The 14,895-nt window shown below is 39.3% G+C and overlaps 1 pseudogene; it reads right to left on the bottom strand.

The window, feature by feature from the left end:
• Positions 1–4,768: 4,768 nt before the first annotated feature.
• Positions 4,769–5,321, bottom strand: LOC131746221 (ATP synthase F(0) complex subunit C2, mitochondrial pseudogene; annotated as a pseudogene).
• Between the last annotated feature and the right edge of the window lie 9,574 nt (positions 5,322–14,895).

The following is a 14,895-nucleotide window of genomic DNA, read 5'->3' as shown; positions in this document are numbered from 1 at the left end:
AGGGAGAATACCAGTTGACAATTGGGCCAGAGATTGAAGTGCTGCAACTGCAAGCCAAGGAATGTCAAGGATTGGTGTTAAACACAAGAAGCTAGAAGAGGTAAGGAAAGAGTCTCCCATACAGATTTCAAAGAGAGAATGGCCCTACTGAAACCTTGATTTTAGCCTTCAAGCCTCCTGAACTATGAGACAATAAATTTTTATTAGTAGCACTTTATGACAACAGGCGCAGGAAACTAAGACAGCATTATATCGGGTTGACTCCTCCAATCCATGAAAATGGTATATCTCTCCATTTATTTAAATGCCTGTAATTTAATAATGTTTTATAGTTTTTAAGTATAGAGAGCTAACATCCTTTTAAGATTTTTTTCTGAGGGCTTCCCTGGTGGCGCAGTGGTTGAGAGTCCACCTGCCGATGCAGGGGACATGGGCTCGTGTCCCAGTCCAGGAAGATCCCACATGTCCCAAAGTAGCTGGGCCTGTGAGCCATGACCACTGAGCCTGCACGTCCGGAGCCTGTGCCCCACAACGGGAGAGGCCACAACAGTGAGAGGCCCGCGTACCACAAAAATAGATATATATATATAATTCACATACCATACAATATACCCATTTAAAGTGTACAATTTGGGACGTCCCTAGCAGTCCAGTGGTTAAGACTTTACGCTCCCACTGCAAAGGGAACAAGTTCGATCCCTGGTCCGGGAAGTAAGATCCCACATGCCACACGGCACAGCCAAATAAATAAATAAATAAATAGATAGATAGATAGATAAATAAATAATTGTACAATTCAATGGATTTTGTGTATTCACAAAATTGTACGACCTTTACCACAATCAATATCGGAACATTTTCATCACCCCAAAAAGAAACCTTGTATCTATTAGCCATCACTCCTCATTTCCTCCCAACTCCTAGGCAACTACCAGTCTACTTTATTTCTCTATAGATTTGTCTATTCTAAACATTTTTTAATAAATAGAATCATACAATATGTGGTCTTTTGTGACTGGCTTCTTTCACTTAGCATGTTTTCGAGGTTCAGCCACATTACAGCATGTATCAGTATTTTATTCTTATTGACAATTAATATGGATGGATTACCATATTTTATTTATCCATTTATCATTTAATGGACTTTTGATTATAATGAATAATGCTGCTATGCACAATCAGGTACAAGTTCTTATGTGGACATAGGTTTTTATTTCTCTTGGGTATATACCTAAGAACGGCATTGCTAAATTATATGGTAGGTCTGTGTCTAACCACTTGAGATTGTTTTCCAAAGTGGTGTACCTTTTTTGCATTCCCTCTAGCAGTGTATGAGAGTTTCATTTTCTTCTCGTCCTCTAAACATTTATTATTATCTCTCTTTTTGCTGATAGCTTTCTTAGTGGGTGTGGAGTTGTATCTCATTGTGGTTTTAATTTGCATTTCCCTGATGACTAATGATGTTGAGCATATTTTCATGTGCTTATTGGCCAACTGTTGATCTTCTTTGGAGAAATGTCTATTCAGATCATTTGTCCATTAACTGGCTTGTCTTTTTGTTATTGAGATATAAAAATTCTTTATATATTCTTATTGCAATGCCCCTATCAGATATGTGATTTGCAAAGATTTTATCCCATTCTGTGGGTTGCATTTTTACTCTCTCGGTGGAATCTTTAATTTTGCTGATGTCCAATTTATTTTCTTCTGTTGCTTGTGCTTTTCAGTGTCATATCTAAGAAACCATTGCCTAATCCAATGTCACAGAGATTTATGTCTATGTCTTCTTCAAGGATTTTATAGTTTTAGCTCTTACATTTAGATCTTGAACTATTTTGAGTTAATTTTGTATATAGTGTGATGTAGGGGGTCCAACTTCATTCTTTTGCATGTGGATACCAGTTGTCCCATCCCCATTTGTTACAAAGCCTGTTCTTTCCCCCACTGAATTATATTGGAATGCTTGTGGAAATGAATTGACATGAAGGTTTATTTCTGGTCTCACAATTTTTTTCCATTGACCTATATGTCAATACTTATGTCAGTACCATGTTGTTTTGATGACTACAGATTTGTCATAAGCTTAAAATACATATATTTTTCCAGGTTTTTCAATACTAAAAGAGGCCCAATAGCAGCTCTAATATTTTTGCCCAACTTTTACTCTTGTGTACACCCTTGAAACCTAAATTTGGTCTCTGGTGGTTTTTTCCAACCAAAAGAATCTGGAACTCATTGCAGAATAGATGATTCTATGGGGCAGGAGAAAAATCAGTATGGCTTTGGAACACTGTTGTGTCAAGAGAGAATGTTTCAAGGATGTCAGGGGCAGAGCTAAAAGGCCAAAGCTTAAAGATGTGCTCACTGACCAACTTGCAATTATTTTATTTTATTTTATTTTATTTTAAATTATTTACTTTTCAGTTTGTGTCTCTTAATTCCCTACCCCTATCTTGTCTCTCCCCCATTCCCTCTCCCCACTGGTAGCCACTAGTTTGTTGTCTATAACTGTGAGTCTGTTTTTGTTTTCTTGTATTCATTTGTTTGTTTTATTTTTCAGATTCCACATGTGAGTGATAATACACAGTATTTGTCTGTCTTTCTTTGACTTATTTCACTAAGCATCATATCCTCTAGGTCTATCTATGTCATTGCAAATGGTAGAATTCCATTCTTTTTTTCATCATCAGTGATGACATATGGTCCTAGGCTTTTCTTTGTTGAGGATTTTCTTAATATTACTGATTCAATTTCCCTACTGGTTAGGTTTTTTTGTTTTTGTTTTTGTTTTGCCATGCCACACAGCTTATGGGATCTTAGTCCCCCACCAGTGATCGAACCTGGGCCCCAGCAGTGAAAGCACTGAGTCCTAACCACAGACCACCAGGGAATTCCCAAGAATTTCATTCTTTTTTATGGCTGAGTAATAATCCATTGTATATATATACCACATTTTCTTTATCCATTCATCTGTTGATGGACACTTAGGTAGCTTCCATATCTTGGCAATTGTAAATAATGTTGCTATAGACATTGAGGTGCATGTATATTTTCAAATTAGTGTTTTCGTTTTCTTCATATATATAACCAAAGGATTGGAATTGCTGGATCATATAGTAGTTCCATTTTTAGTTGAGGAACCTCCACACTGTTTCCATAGTGGGTGCACCAATTTATATTCCCACCAACTGTGTGCTAGGGTTCCCTTTTCTTCACATCCTCACCAATATCTGTTATTTGTAGACTTTTTGATGATAGTCATTCTGACAGGTGTGAGGTAATATCTCATTGTGGTTTTGATTGGCATTTCTCTGACTTTAGCAATGTTGAGTATCTTTTCATGTGCCTTTTGCCCATCTGATATATATTTTTCAGAAAAATGTCGATTCAGGTCTTCTGCCTAGTTTTTAATCAGGTTGTTGGTTTTCTGTTTTTTGTTTTTTTGATACTGAGTTGTATGAGCTGTTTGTATATTTTCAATATTAACCCCTATCGGTCATATCATTTGCAAATATTTTCTCCCATCTACATATAATTTACTTATGTTTATGTTCTATGTATGTATGTGTGTGTGTGTATATATATATATATACATATATACATATATACATATATATATATATATGCAAGCAAGTAAAAATTGAACCAAAAATTTATGAATAAGACAAAGCGCCTTTAAAAAGTACCAAGTAGGGGACTTCCCTGGTGGCACAGTGGATAAAACTCCACGCTCCCAATGCAGGGGGCCCAGGTTTGATCCCTGGTCAGGGGGACATGCATGCTGCAACTAAGAGTTTGCATGCCACAACTAAGGAGCCCTTGAGCTGTAACTAAGGAGCCCACCTGCTGCAACTAAGGAACCTGCAAGCCACAACTAAGGAGCCCACCTGCCACAACTAAGACCCAGTGCAAACAAACAAATAAATATTTTTTAAAAATAAAAAAATTAAAAGTACCAAGTATAGGAAGGAGCCATCAGCACTAGTGATTTCATAAAGTTATCATGACCAGATAAAAGACAGTCCAGCAGTTACTCAGCACCAGATTAACAGTAAGCAAGTAAAAATAGAGTTCAACAGATATTCTAAAGATGAGAAAAGTGAATCAAACTTTCATCTCTCAGGTGATAAAACAACTAAATGGCCCTACTACTTATAATAAAATACTGTTTAGAAATACCTAAGTTTTCAAGCATAATGATGTTATGTAATGGCAGGATGATTGATTAGGGACTATTGATCACACAAAACTTAGAGCTTACAAAATTTCCAGTACAGACACTAAGATTTGAAAATTAAAAACCATAAGGATGACAGAGAGTTATGTCTTATGATATTTTTTAAATTTTATTACTTAAAAAAAGGGTTTTAAATTAGTCTAAATTACCTTGAACAGCAAAACTAGGTCTTAAATCCCGACTAAGAAAGAATTAGTTGATATCGCATATCCCAGAACCTCAACTGGTCTAAAATTGCAATTATTTTTCTATTGAATCTGGCAATATTTCTGAAATCCCAGAAATATTTAAAATAATATTACTGAAACCTTAAGAAGATAACGAAGTATAGGTATAAACTTAAGAGGTATAAAAACAGTGCAAATATAATGCAGTAATATTTAACCCATGGCATTGAATAGGTTAAATATAAGTGTAGTCAATTGTGTAATCTTTGCATTTGTACATGCTTTGCTGATTTTTTTTTCAAGAAACATCTTTTTAATACAGTGTCTATTTGTCTTCCTTCCTTCAAACACTGAGCCAACCCCTTTCCCCAGGCTGCTTGGGGAGGTACAGGAAAAGGAACATACAGGGCAGACAAGACATGGGAGAAAAAACTATGAGAGGTGGAAACGGCTCCTTCACAAGGCAAAGAGGTTGAGAAAGGCCATCATCAGGCAAAAGAGTCCCATGGCTTCTGAGAGGGCAAAGCCCAGAATGGCGTAGGAGAATAGCTGTTGCTTCAGAGAAGGGTTCCTGGCATAACCAATGATGAGGCTCCCAAACACAGTCCCAATTCCAGCCTCAGAGCCAGCCACCCCAACTGTGGCAGCCCCAGCTCCAATGAACTTGGCAGCTATGTCAATGTCCCTTGAAATGGCACTGGTTTGGAAACTGCGGCTAGGAATAAGTGGGGTGGTCAGGGGACGTGGGGCTGCCAAGCTGCTGTGGCTCTCATCTGTCAGTGTCTGGTCATTTCAGCACCACTGCAGACAGTGATCGGTTCAATAGTGGAGAGGTTCTCCTGATCAAGGAGGAGGTGGAGATGACCTTGGCGCAAGCATACATTTTCAGGGGCTGAAGGGCCGTAGCTGGAGAGCTGCTCCCAGGGCCGAGAAGACTCTTTGCTGATTTTTAAGGCATATGAGATATTCAAAAGTATCAGCCAGGGACTTCCCTGGTGGCACAGTGGTTAACAATCCGCCTGCCAATGCAGGGGACATGGGTTCAAGCCCTGGTCCAGGAAGATCCCACATGCCATGGAGCAACTAAGCCTGTGCACCACAACTACTGAGCCTGTGCTCTAGAGCCCCCCCAAGCCACAACTACTAAGCCTGCATGCCACAACTACTGAAGCCTGCATGCCTAGAGCCCATGCTCTGCAACAAGAGAAGCCACCGCGATGAGAGGCTCGCGCACCAAAACAAAGAGTAGCCCCCACTCCCTGCAACTAGATAAAGACCATGCACAGCAAGGAAGATCCCACGCAGCCATAAATAAATAAATAAATAAATAATCAGCCATATTAAATTTGTAACTGCAGTTTAAATTGTTTAAGGAAGTTAAAGTAATCAAACGTGTATTCCGGGCTTCCCTGGTGGCGCAGTGGTTGAGAATCCGCCTGCCGATGCAGGAGACACGGGTTCGTGCCCTGGTCCGGGAAGATCCCACATGCCGTGGAGCAACTAAGCCCGTGAGCCATGGCCGCTAGGCCTGCGCGTCCGGAGCCTGTGCTCCGCAATGGGAGAGGCCACAACAGTGAGAGGCCCGCATACTGCAAAAAAAAAAAAAAAAAAAAAAACACGTGTATTCCATGGTTAACACTCAAGAAAAAAAATGATTTCAACATATTGTTTATTAGAAATATGACTTTAGTAAATTGGGTGTTAAGCAACAAACAAGTAGCTGTGAGTATTCTTCCCCAGGCACAAAAGTCCCCTGGATGTAAAAGAATCCATCAAGAGTGGTGAGAGTGGGCAACCTTGTCTTGTTGCCCTCTCACCACTCTTATTCAACATAGTTTTGGAAGTTTTAGCCACAGCAATCAGAGAAGAAAAAGAAATAAAAGGAATCCACATCAGAAAAAAAGAAGTAAAGCTGTCACTGTTTGCAGATGACATGATACTATACATAGAGAATCCCAAAGATGCTACCAGAAAACTACTAGAGCTAATCAATGAATTTGGTAAAGTAGCAGGATACAAAATTAATGCACAGAAATCTCTGGCATTCCTATACACTAATGATGAAAAATCTGAAAATGAAATTAAGAAAACACTCCCATTTACCATTGTAATAAAAAAGAATAAAATATCTAGGAATAAACCTACCTAAGGAGACAAAAGACCTGTATGCAGAAAATTATAAGACACTGATGAAAGAAATTAAAGATGATACAAATAGATGGAGAGATATACCATGTTCTTGGATTGGAAGAATCAACATTGTGAAAATGACTCTACTACCCAAAGCAATCTACAGATTCAATGCAATCCCTATCAAACTACCACTGGCATTTTTCACAGAATTAGAACAAAAAATTTCACAATTTGTATGAAAACACAAAAGACCCCGAATAGCCAAAGCAATCTTGAGAATGAAAAATGGAGCCGGAGGAATCAGGCTCCCTGACTTCAGACTATACTACAAAGCTACAGTAACAAAGACAGTATGGTACTGGCACAAAAACAGAAATATAGATCAATGGAACAGGATAGAAAGCCCAGAGATAAACCCACACACATATGGTCACCTTATTTTTGATAAAGGAGGCAAGAATATACAGTGGAGAAAAGACAGCCTCCTCAATAAGTTGTGCTGGGAAAACTGGACAGGTACATGTAAAAGTATGAGATTAGAATACTCCCTAACACCATACACAAAAATAAGCTCAAAATGGATTAAAGATCTAAATGTAAACACAGAAACTATCAAACTCTTAGAGGAAAACATAGGCAGAACACTCTATGACATAAATCACAGCAAGATCCTTTTTGACCCACCTCCTAGAGAAATGGAAATAAAAACAAAAATAAACAAGTGGGACCTAATGAAACTTAAAAGCTTTTGCACAGCAAAGGAAACCATAAACAAGACCAGAAGACAACCCTCAGAATGGGAGAAAATATTTGCAAATGAAGCAACGGACAAAGGATTAATCTCCAAAATTTACAAGCAGCTTATGCAGCTCAATAACAAAAAAAACAAACAACCCAATCCAAAAATGGGCAGAAGACCTAAATAGAAATTTCTCCAAAGAAGATATACAGATTGCCAACAAACACATGAACGAATACTCAACATCATTAATCATTAGAGAAATGCAAATCAAAACTACAAAGAGATATCATCTCACACCAGTAAGAATGGCCATCATCAAAAAATCTAGAAACAATAAATTCTGGAGAGGGTGTGGAGAAAAGGGAACACTCTTGCACTGTTGGTGGGAATGTAAATTGACACAGCCACTATGGAGAACAGTATGGAGGTTCCTTAAAAAACTACAAATAGAACTGCCATATGACCCTGCAATCCCACTACTGGGCATATACTCTGAGAAAACCATAATTCAAAAAGAGTCATGTACCAAAATGTTCATTTCAGCTCTATTTACAATAGCCAGGAGATGGAAACAACCTAAGTGTCCATCATTGGATGAATGGATAAAGAAGATGTGGCACATATATGCAATGGAATATTACTCAGCCATAAAAGGAAACGAAATTGAGTTATTTGTAGTGAGGTAGATGGACCTAGAGTCTGTCATACAGAGTGAAGTAAGTCAGAAAGAGAAAAACAAATACCATATGCTAACACATATATATGGAATCTAAGAAAAAAAAGGTCATGAAGAACCTAGGGGTAGAACGGGAATAAAGACACAGACCTACTAGAGAATGGACTTGAGGATATGGGGAGGGGGAAGGGTAAGCTGTGACAAAGTGAGAGAGTGGCATGGACATATATACACTACCAAACGTAAAATAGATAGCTAGTGGGAAGCAGCCACATAGCACAGGGAGATCAGCTCAGTGCTTTGTGACCACCTAGAGGGGTGGGATATGGAGGGTGGGAGGGAGGAAGACGCAAGAGGGAAGAGATATGGGAACATATGTATATGTATAACTGATTCACTTTGTTATAAAGCAGAAACCAACACACCACTGTAAAGCAATTATACTCCAATAAAGATGTTTAAAAAATCCATCAAAAATACTGAATCATAAGTCACAAAGTAGATAATATGTTTTTACTACTCCTTAGGAAGAAGGGAATGTAATAAATAGGGGACTGGAATAAAGGGTTGGTTGAAAGAATCAGGAAAACTGTGGCACATACGCTTTCTGAGAAGAAGGACAGACAACCAAACAGATAAGTAGTCTACAGTGTGGTGAGTATTACAGAAGAGATACTCTGGGAGCACAAGGAAAGAGAATTTAACTCAACCTGTGCACCCTTTACATACAAGACATAATAGAATACTATGCAGTTGACCAGATGTTTGTAACCAAAATCATGGAAACCTCACATTCAATGGCCATAATGTGAATCCTTCGACTACCTAAATTTGCTCCACCTCTGAAATAATATATTAAGATATCCCACTTTCTGACTACAGCCTTCTATCTTTTCTATTTTCTCACTCAATTTCTCTCTCCAAAGCTATACTTCTGTCTTATGAAGACATCTGGTTCCTTAATCAGTCTATTTTCATCCTATTAACCTTCCGCTGTCTTCTCTTCCTTTTAGATTTTTGTACTAGACACTTGCCAATATGCTCACCTTTCTCCTATGGCCCTTCTGTTGCACCTACCTGGAAAAAACGACCCTGAATCAACTTCTCCATGCGTACACCTGGGCTGCTTACTATTGTTGGTAAAAAATCATATAGCTTACAAGGCTGGCATGAACATACATTCAAGTTCCTCAACCTCAACTGTGCTAATGGTATTGTCCAGAAATCTTCCCATGCCTTTTTTTGGCAGTTCTCTCTTTCATTCTTCACAATGACTATTCAGAGTTTCTCCCTTCTCTTCAAATCTGTGACCCTTTCATCTCACTCATGGCAGATGACCTGACCTCTTAGTTCACAGAGAAAATACCATAGAAGCCATTAAATAAGAACTTCAGTTCCTGGCACCAAACTCACAAGGTTTTCTGCAATTATACCAACCATTCTTTCTTTCCTCCAATTACAAAGGAGGGAGTGTCTCACCAGCTACCACTTTATCTTCTTTGTCATAACAACACACCTCTTGGAAGAACTGACTACACTCACTGTTTTCATTTCTTCATATCACACCCACTCTTCAATCCACTGCTATGATACCATATTCACTGCTTTGTGATACCATATTCTCGTATGCCTTGGTCATTTCTTTTTAATCTCTTTCCTATGTTTCCATATCTGTACTAATTTTTAAATTATCAGTGCTCCTCAAGGTCTCTCTCTTTGGTCTTCTTATCACCTCGTTGTACCCACAATAACTGTACTCTCATCACCCACTTCTGTGGCTATAATCATCAACTCTGTGATGACCCAATGCTATAACGCTTTCCCAGATATTTCTTCTGAACTTTTCCAGCTGCCTGTTAAATATTTTCTTTTGGGTATTCCCTAGGACCTGAAACTCAACAAATCTAAAAATGCACCCATTAATTGCCTCAGTGCCCCACCCCCTCAACTACTTTTCCTTCTCCTGTGTTCCCTATTTCATGGAATGATACCACCATCCACCAGGTTTTCTTTCCACCACCACCCCCCAACTGGCAGAGACAGTGCGAAGTCCTAACCACTGGACTGCCAGGGAATTCCTCACCAGGTTTTCTGATCATCATGCTTAACTCCTTCATCTCACACTAATCCACAGTGATTTTCTCTTAAACATCTCTTTAATAGGTCCTTTTTTCTCCATCCCCACTTCTACTCCTGGGTCGACCACCATCATCTCTGATTTGGATTACTACACCAGCCTCTGAATTGGTCTTCAGAAGTGGTCTCTGTACAGCTATCCTGCCCTTCCTACCCCTACCCCTAACAGTAGCAGCCAAAGCATTTTTTCTAAAGTGTAAATCTGATCAAGTAACTTCCTTGATTAAAATTCTTTTGTCTTCCCACTACCCTTCCCACTCCCTAACCTACTTTATAAGGCCCAACATGATGTGACCCCCATCTACTTCCCGCCTCAATTCTAGCTACTCCTTCCACTTTGTATAATAGGCTTCAATAATATTGAATTTATTTCAATTCCTCAAATGCTTCAAGCTCTTTCTTGCGTCAGCCTTTGAACAGGCTGTTCATAGAATACTCTTCCCCCTTCTCTTTGCCTTGCTAAGTCCTACTCAGACTTCTTATATCAACTTTTATGTTATTTTCTCCTGGAAGCCTTCCTTGACCTCCAAGCCTGAGCTAGATGGGAACTTTTATGGGCCTCCCAGCATACCATACTTCCACTCTCATAGGGTCATGTTGGTAATACCTATTTACGTGTCAAAATCCCCACTAGACCAGCTCCATGAAGGCAGGAATTTGTGTCTATCTTGGTGCTTTTTTTAATCCCCACCATCTAGTATAGTGCTTGTCACATAAACAACACTCAACAGATATCTGTTAATTAATAATAATAATTACTGATATTCAGCACTTACTTTTGGGCAGATATTATGCTTTATATACATTGTCCCGTTTGATCTTCTCAGTAACCTCATAAAGTATTATTGCCATTTCCATTTTACACATGAGGAAACTGAGGCTCACACAGGTTAATGCCCAAGGTCATTCAACTAGTAAATGAGAGAGCCAGGGGCTTCCCTGGTGGCGCAGTGGTTAAGAATCCGCCTGCCAATGCAGGGGACATGGGTTTGAGCCCTGGTCCGGGAAGATCCCACATGCCGCGGAGCAGCTGAGCCCGTGCACCACAACTACTGAGCCTGCACTCTAGAGACCGCGAGCCACAACTACTGAAGCCCGCGCGCCTGGAGCCCATGCTCTGCAACAAGAGAAGCCACTGCAATGAGAAGCCTGCGCACGGCAACGAAGAGTAGCCCCCGCTCACTGCAACTAGAGAAAGCCCGTGTGTAGCAACAAAGACCCAATGCAGCCAAAAATAAAATTAAATTTAAAATAAATTTTTTAAAAATGAGAGAGCCAGAATTTACACATGGGCTGTCTGACTCCAAAGATAGTATTGCTATATGCTGATCTTTAAGATGGGAAGATGAGCTAGCAGGAAAAGAATACTATTATTTCAGATATTACCAACTAGGTTGGCCCAGATTAAGTAACTCCAAGAGTTCCATGGAGGTCATGATGGAAACACTAGGGAACAGTGCCAAATGCCAGGCATCTGTAAGATTTAATATCAGCTGAAAAAAAATAAGCCAATTTCAAGGTGAATTTATTTAGCATTTGGTCATTTGGATTCATAGTCCAGAGACAGTGACAATGAGAAATAGAAACAAAGACATCCTGAGGCAGAAATGATACATTCACTGATCGATTCATTAAACAAACATTTATCGAGTGACTCCCTGTCCACTACTGTGTTAAGTGCTAGGAGATGAGATGTAAGAGGCAAAGACATCCAGTTTCAGAAACAGAGAAAGTGCATGTGAGGCAGAGATGCCGAGCAAGACTCACAAAGAGTTTCGTCTGAGTTTTTTTGTGCGATAACCAGCAAATAAAGTCCAAAATATATTTCAAATAATTGTCCTGAGACACATAATTAAGGTGCTTTAAAAAAAATTTTTTTAGCATAAAGAACTTTGAGAAGGGAGACGGGCTCTTCAAGGAGACAAACAGAATTGACACATTCTTACTCTCCCTGTGGCACATTGTTCCACTTATTGCCAGTTAGCTACGTACTCACAAGCTGGTGAAATCTCACACTACTGTTTTGCATCGTTCTTTGACTCTTGATTTTTTTTCCCAACAAATTTATGAAGATTTTTTCCCAATTATAAAAGTGATACAAGGTTATGGTTGGAGTGGTGGGGGAGATAAATAAATAAATAAATAAATAAATAAATAAATATTTTAAGTTGTAAGGGATAAAGAAATCTACCCTCAGTCTCATTGGCTCAAAGACAACAATTCTTTACATTTAGCGTATTTTCCCTTATCTTCTTTCCATGACTTATTTTTTTAAATGTATTTGAAATCATGCTACTTATGCAATCCTCCATTCTAATGTCCTCACTGAGTGGTAGCCATGTGCTTCAAAGAGGACTGATACTACCACTCAATTCCAAGGGCTGTCCCTGATTGGTATAATTCAGTAACAGTATCCTAGACTCCTTACCACACTAATTGGTTCAAAATCAGCACAAGATCCCAGATAGGCCAGCTGGCTGTGAATGAGAAAGTATACTCCAATGGTAATGAGCTTGCTACCATGAAGGAGGCCAGCTTGAAAATAAAGTCAATCAAAGAAGGCAGAGCTATCAGCTTGGTGCTTTGTGACCACATAGAGGGGTGGGATAGGAAGAGTGGGAGGGAGACACAAGAGGAAGGGGATATGGGGCTACATGTATATGTATAGTTGATTCACTTTGTTATACAGCAGAAACTAACACAACAATGTAAAGCAATTATACTTCAATAAAGATGTTTAAAAATTTTTTCAAAGGCAGAGCTTCATTATGTAATACACCTGAAACTAACGTACATAAGTCAACTATATTTCAACTTAAAAAAAAAGAGGGTAGAGCTGAGAGAATTACAGAAAGACACAACCTAGTCCAGACAAGCATTGAGTTTATCCTCTTTCTATACTGTTCAATTTTATGACTCAATGCATTCCCTTTATTGTTTAAACCTGTTAAAGTTGAGTTATATAATACTTGCAAACAAGCATGCTAAATGGATATACTACCCAAATAGGATAATCAAATGAAGCAATTTTAGCACTAGACTTTAAAAAAATAAATGAAGCCTATTTTGGGGGGGCATAGAATACAAAGAATAAAGTTGTGGTATTAATTCCCATTCTTTCTGAACTCCTACTCTTGGGCCAAAAGCAGGATACTCTTAATATCTAGGTGTTTTCCTAAGGGTATGAATGTCTTTGATTATGGATGAGATCCTGAGGGCTTTTCTTGGACTATGGCTTGGCTCCTACTGGGCTTCTCTCTTTAGATATTTATTTAAAAGAGGTAACTCCAGGAAATAAGTTGGGTTCCCATGCTTCACCCAAAAGTAACAGGTATGAATTTTAAGACATAGGCAGGTATGGAGCAAATAACTTACTTATTTTCTCATAATCAGCTTAAATCTAAATCTGAGACCTCATGCTTCTACACTGGCAGAAAATTTAATCTCAGTCATTATTGGTGTTCCCAAGAAGAATGCCACCAGAGGTATGTATAGGTCCGATGGTGGGTCTTACTCGCCACCAAAGCATCATGGAATCTCTGCAGCTATTAGCTCAGTAGTCCAGACTGGTTACATCAGAGATGACCATTGCCCCAGTCTGCAGGTTCTCATCAGGACCAGTGACTTGATCATGAGAGTGTCTTCGGCAAGGATGTAACTCCTTATTCTCAGGGTCCAGCACTCTCCCCATAATACGGTTGAAGAACATGTTGCAGGTCCCCTAAAATCACAGAACTATAGACCTTCATCCTCTTCCTGTACTTCTGAAATATTTTCTTCCTTGGTTTCCTCTAAGGTACGTCTCTGCCTCCTGTCTCCCCAAACAACTCTCTCTCTCTCTCTCTCTCCCTCCCTCCCTCCCTGGATACTTTCATACTCTTTTCAGTCAGATTGAATTTCTACAAAACACGAGACCAGCTCTTGACTTCCAACAGGTTCTGCTTTTGGTCCTACTAAAATCCCTGAGATGATGCAAGGGAGGAAAAGTGTACCACAAATAACACAAATTAATATCTCAAAAATTATATAACTGCCCCATGAACAAGCAGTTTGCACACCCGATGGAAGTCCTCACCCAGAACCAGGATTCAATTTTTTTATAGTGTTTTTTTTCTTTTTCCTCAGTCCTGTTATCAGAAGCAGGGGTATGCACTCACTGCTCCAGTTCTCTTAAAGTTGCTACACAAAACGTAAGGCTTATCTCATGGCTATTTTTTACTTTTAAGAGTCATTCATTAGAAACAGGAGCCTATACATCTTATAGGCTCAACTGCTTTATCTTGCTCAGTGAGACAAACTTTATGAACCTAGAAAGTAAAACACATTTATTGTTAGGAATTGCTCATGAGTACATTTATTAAAAGACAGGATTTTGTGGACTTCCCTGGTGGCACAGTGGTTAAGAATCCGCCTGCCAATGCAGGGGACAGGGGTCCCATCCCTGGTCTGGGAAGATCCCACATGACTATGAACTAAGCCCGTGTGCCACAACTACTAAGCCTGCGGTCTAGAGCCCGCAAGCCACAACTACTGAAGCCCGTGCGCCCCAACAAAGAGAAGCCACCACAATGAGAAACCTGCTCGCTGCAACTAGAGAAATCCTGTGCGCAGCAACGAAGACCCAACACAGCCAATAAATAAATTTATTTTTAAAAATAAAAAAAGAAATGTCCAAATCTGGCTGCCACCTATAATACATAGGGCTTCAGGGCTAAACTCCTTAGTCCCTAGTCATGGATCTAAACAATCCCCTAACCTACCCCCAAGGTTGCCTTTTCCTATTGACGGCAAAGTGGCCCAGCGC

This window comes from Kogia breviceps, chromosome 1 (genome assembly GCF_026419965.1).
Source record: "Kogia breviceps isolate mKogBre1 chromosome 1, mKogBre1 haplotype 1, whole genome shotgun sequence".
Lineage (NCBI taxonomy): Eukaryota > Metazoa > Chordata > Mammalia > Artiodactyla > Physeteridae > Kogia > Kogia breviceps.
Note: the sequence above shows the minus strand (reverse complement) of the source record. Positions and strands in the feature narration are given on the sequence as shown.